Source organism: Labeo rohita, chromosome 12 (assembly GCF_022985175.1).
Source record: "Labeo rohita strain BAU-BD-2019 chromosome 12, IGBB_LRoh.1.0, whole genome shotgun sequence".
Lineage (NCBI taxonomy): Eukaryota > Metazoa > Chordata > Actinopteri > Cypriniformes > Cyprinidae > Labeo > Labeo rohita.
Window position 1 is genome coordinate 15,706,750 of NC_066880.1, and position 6,000 is coordinate 15,712,749.

Sequence of the window (6,000 nt, forward strand, 5' to 3'; positions counted from 1 at the left end):
TCTGCTTTTTTCTGACTTCCCTCACCCTATTTTTCCCCTTCTAACCCTTTGACCCTAATTTGTCATCAGCATTTAAATGTTAGTGATGCTACATCATTGTATTATAAGCACAATAGAGTCTGCATATCATCTTTGATTCAGTAAGCTAAATGAATTACATTGTCTCGTTGTATTGTGTCTGTCTGAGCTACAGCATTTAGTTCAATTACTCATTCTGTGTCAGGGCATCTGCTCCGTTCCTCTTCAGCCGACTCTGCTTTCAAACAATCCCTGTCGTTTAACATTAGCCAGAGAACTGCCATAAAACATCTCAAAAGAATAATTACCAAGCATTTAACCCCTGTGTTTTGGACCGAGCCAAAGCGACTATCATAATTCACTTCCCATGAGCAGATGATGCTCAACACGTGGTGGCGATGAAGTCGCTGTCCAAAAAAAACAAACAGACGAATTCATTTTGTTAGTCAGATTTATGATAATATGAGATTTATTGCTTAGTGATTCTTCTACCATGCACAACCATTGGATTACATCTTCTAATGCATTTTAAAAAACATGTATGATGTAAATAAATAAATAAATTAGCTTTCTCTGTTTGAAGCTGAATTTTCAGTCTGGCTACTTATAAACATACGATGAAGGTGGAAACAGTGATATATATTTTATTCTTTGATGACTGTAAAGATAAAAAGAACAGCACAGGGGCAGACTGAGACAAAATTTCAGGCCGGGAAATCTCACACTCATCCAGGTCATCCCATACAACCACAACAAATTTTGAAACCACAGACAGCAATATTTTTTGTATGACCATCATCATCATCATCACATAAAAAGTTTAAAATCAACTGGGGCTATGCAAAATACATTGTTCACAAATTTTCTTGTGTCTGCTGTCTGCCACCTTGTTGCAAAACAACCACCTCATTGTAATTTGTTTGCACATAGTATAGGCCTACATTAATTTTAGAAAAATTTAAGTACACTGTAAAAAACAATTTGTTGAGTCAACTTAAAATAATTTGTAACCTGGCTGCCTTAAAATTTTAAGTTCAGTCAACTCAAAAAAAGTTTATTCAACTTGAAATGTTAAATTATACTAAGTGACAACTTAGATATTTGAGTTGAATCAACTTAAAATTTTAAGGCAGCTGGGTTACTTACCCATCTGTTAAGTTTAGCAAACACAAATATCTACGTTGTTACTTAGTACAACTTAACATTTCAAGTTGAATAAACTTATTTTAGTTGACTGAACTTAAACTTTTAAGGCAGCAGGGTAACAAATTATTTTAAGCTGACTCAACAAATTAAGTTTTTTATTTTTTACAGTGTATTACATTAGGACCATGTGTCTTTCAATGTCAAAATTAGTACAATATTAGCTACATCTTGAATATATCTTTATAGAAAAATCTTAAAATTTAACATGTTTTTGCATTATCACATCCTAAGGAAAATTAACCATGGTATTGTTAGGCCTATAAACACATAGTATCCGTGTTTTTTGGCAGATTGTTTCCCATTTGTATAACCAGAGTTTTACTACAAATACCGTGGTGATTCTATACAGTGAACCAAAACCATTTTTGGTTACCATAGTTTCACTATAGTAACTATGGTTTTTGATTTTATTTTTAGTAAAAAACCACAGTTAATTTTCATAAAGGTTGTGTTGTTGTCTGCCTTAGCTCACTCTAAACCTGTATTAAAATGATGTGAATATTTGTCGGCCAAATTCCTATGCTTTAAAATTGTAATTATGTCCTTTTGTTATTTTTGCAGTAACTGACTGCTACTGCTAACATTTGCTAGCAGTTTAATGCTTAACTAAGTAAACGAAGACAAAACTACAGTAGTCTATTTTGCAGATGTAACTGACCTGCACCTGAAGTCCTGAACAGGACAGTTTTGTCTCTGGCTTCCACTCCACTCTCAAATCTCGCATCCTTTTGGCGGACGCGCGGATATGCGGAGCATGCGTGAGGCGAAATGCGTTGCCTATCAAGACTAACGATTTATGATTTATTAGAGTTTTATTAATGAATGCCAAATTCAGAAATAATCACTTTATTGCGTTCGACAGGCAACAACAACAACAATATTAAAAAAAAATAACAATAAAAATAAAAAATTGGAGGGCAGCCAAAGAGGCCTCCAGGTGCTTCCGATGGCCATCCGCCTCTGGAACAGCATTTGTTTGAAACAGAAATCGTTTGTAAAATTATAAAGGGCTTTACTGTCACTTTTGATCAATTTCTGGCATCCTTGCTGAATAAAAGGTTTTGAATGGTTGTATTTTACTTTTTAATATTGGGTTTCTATGTGCTGTTTGAAGCTGAATTGTCAGCCTACTCAAACACCTGGCAAAGGTGTTACGCTATCAATTTATTTTCAAAGCAGAGCTGAACACAATGATGAAAACGTAGTGATTTTAAGTCTTTCACAAAAGACATAATACTTTGGCAAACACGTCTCTCAGAAGTGGAGCTGTTGCCAGCAGACTCATTGTCATATAGGGCGCTCTGTTAACCACACCCTTTAAATAATTGCTCAGGAGGTGTGGTTACAGGTGTGGCCCATGGCATTCTTCAGTTATCACCAGCTTGACTAAGAGATAATTGCCTTTACAACCTGTAATATACAGTGCTGGCAGAGTGTTTCGATAAGACGCACATGAAAGGTCATGTCCACGGGAACATCGGCTTTCATCTTGATCAAAACCAAGAGCTGGCACAGAATAAAATGCAGAACTCAGCTACCGATTTAAGCTCTCTTTAGTTAAATCATTACATCTTAAACTACATATACACTACTACTCAAAAGTTTGTGGTCGGTAAGATTTTTTTTTTATGTTTTTGAAGTCTCTCATGCTGACCAAGGCACCATTTATTTGATAAAAATGTAGTAAAATCTGTAATTTTGTGAAATATTATTACAATTTTAAACTGTTTTCTATGTTAATATATTTTAACATGTAATTTATTCTAGTGATGGCAAGCTGAATTTTCAGCAGCTTTACTCGATTACTCCATTCACACCAAATTGGCAGATTAAAGGAATAATTCACTCAAAAATGAAAATTACACAATGATTTATTCACCCTCAAGCCATCCTAGGTGTATATCAGGGTTGCCAGGTTTTCACAACAAAACCTGTCCAATTGCTACTCAAAACTAGCCCAAAAGTAGCCCAATTGCTTTTTGAGGGGGGGTCCCCCAGTAAAAATCGCTTTCTGGGGGTAAAATACACATTTTTTGGTGGAGTTCCTCTGGTAAAATATAACTCTAGGGGCTAAATATTACGTTATTGGTGTCGTTTCAACCCACGGACATGATAAACAACCCATGGCAATAGTATGAAAGTAGCCCAATTCCGCAGGAAAACCACAGACTTGGCAACACAGGTGTATATCACTGACTTTTTTTTCAGTCAATACAATTAGAGTTTTAATAAAAAGTGTCCTGGCTTTTCCAAGCTTTATAATGGCAGTGAATGGGTGTTGAGATTTTAAGGTCCAATAAACTACATCCATCCATCATAAAAAGTGCTCCACATGGCTCTGGGAAAGTGAAGTGAATCGATGCATTTGTGTAAGAAAAATATCCATATTTAAAATTTTATAAACTGCAATCTCTAGCTTCTGCTAAATATTGTATGCGTGTTCATGAGAGAGTGGCGTTCCAGCGGATGATGTAGGACGTAAGCGTAGCGTAAGCTCTGGTGAAAAGTGACGAATGCAAAGCGGAGAGGAGAGAACAAAACAAACCACCGTTTATGAATTAGAAGTACAAAATGGAGCCATGTGGAGCACTTTTTATGATGGATGGATGCACTTTTTTGGACTTCAAAATCTCAACACCCATTCACTGCCATTATAAAGCTGGGAAGAGCCAGGACATTTTTTTTAATATAACTCTGATTGTATTTGTCTGAAAGAAGAAAGTCACATACACCTAGGATGGCTTGAGGGTGAGTAAATCATGGTGTAATTTTTATTTTTTGGCGTATTACTTCTTTAATCTGCCGATTTGGTTCTCAAGAAACCTGTCTTCAGCTGAAAGCTTTTGTGCTACTTGAAGAAATGATTCACCCAAAAATTTTGTCATCATTTACTCACCCTTATTTTGAATCAAACCTGTATGAGTTTTTTATTCTGTTCAACACAACAGAAGATACAGTTGAAGTCAAAAATTTACATACACCTTGCAGAAACTGCAAAATGTTACTTATTTACCAAAATTCACACTCCTATGCAACTATTACAGAAGGTTCAAACGCTCACTGATGCTTCAGAAGGAAAAATGATGCATTAAGAGTGTACATTTTTCTTTTTTTTTTTTTACCTAAATATCATATTTTTTATGTAGCACTGCCCTTTATAAGCTACAGAAGATTCTTACATGTTTTCCAGAAGACAAAATAAATTAAATTTATTCTGATCTTCAAATTCAAAAAGTTTTCACCCCCTCTCTTAATGTGTTGTGTTTCTTCCCAAAGCATCAAAGAGCGTTTGAACCTGCAATAGTTGCATATGAGTCCCTCAGTGTCAAAAGATGGATCTCAAAATCATACAGTCAAGAATTTGTGGGACCTGAAGGATTTTTTTGATAAACAGTGAACAGTTTAACTGTTCGGGACAAACAAGGGACTCATGAACAACTATCACTAAACAAAAAAACACAGCTGTGGATCATTCAGGTAACAACACAGTATAAATAATTAAGCGTAGGTAAACTTTTGAACAGGGTCATCTTTATAAATTCAGCTATTTTTTTTTTTTTTTGTGGACTATATGTAAACGTCTTTTATGTGAAATGTCTTATTCAGGTCAGTACTAAATAAAAAATAACATGCATTTTGTATGATCAAATGATGACAAATTCTGCAAGGTGTGTGTAAACTTTTGACTGTATTTTAAATAATGTTAGTAACCAAACCGTTACTAGCCATTGACTTGCTGTAATGATCAATAATACAAAAATATATATTAATGGTTAACAAGCCTAGTCAATAGGCTTAGTCAATTTCCATGTTGTTAAATTCTTGATAAAATGTTGAAAGGCCAAAAGGAAGTGCTGGGGTGCATCAATGTCGGCGCTTTTCAGTGGCAGCGTAGCAAAGACACAAGACTGAGAGACACAGACTGCTCTTCTTTCAATGCTGTAATCCAGGGCTCTGTACTCACAATACACACACATTATATCTCTGCAGGAGGCCTCGGGCTACGGCTGCCAAATCAGGGTGTGTGTCACAGTTTAAAAAGAAGAGAAGAAAAAAAAAGATAAGAGGCTTTTCGGGCCAGGAGCCAATTCTGTCTGTGAAATCCATTATTAGTCTCGAGCATGCACGCAACCTTTAGCTTTTTTTTCATGACTCTTTCTTCTATTCTCACCTTTGTTTTGATGATTTTCCTTTCTCCCTCCCACTCAAATTCATTAGAGGATATCTCAACCATTATGGCAGTGATAAAATGCATCTACGTTTATAAAGACACACAGTAGTGCCAAATCTTCATAAGAACCTGATCGAAGAAAACATCCTGACTGGAAATCCAGGTGAGATCAGATCTTTGTGTTCAGACATAAACTAGAGCAAAGTGTTAGCTTCCATACACACGTAGACTACCATATTCCTGACTGTTTTTCAGATGGATATAATCTGAGTTGTATTAAAAAAATTTCCTGGCTCTTCCAAGCTTTATAATGGCAGTGAATGGGTGTTGAGATTTTGACGTCCAATAAAGTGCATCCATCCATCATAGAAAGTACTCCACACGGCTCTGGGGGATAGTGATGCGTTTGTGTTAGAAAAATATCCATTTAACTTTATAAATCATAATCTCTAGCTTCAGCTAACTGCCGTACATGCATTCACGAGAGAGTAGAGAATCAGCGGATGACATAGAACGTAAGTGAACACAGTAACGACCGTGGAAGTGATGAACGCAGATGAGCAGTAGAAATATAAAGAAAAATGTCAGAGGACGATTTCAAAATA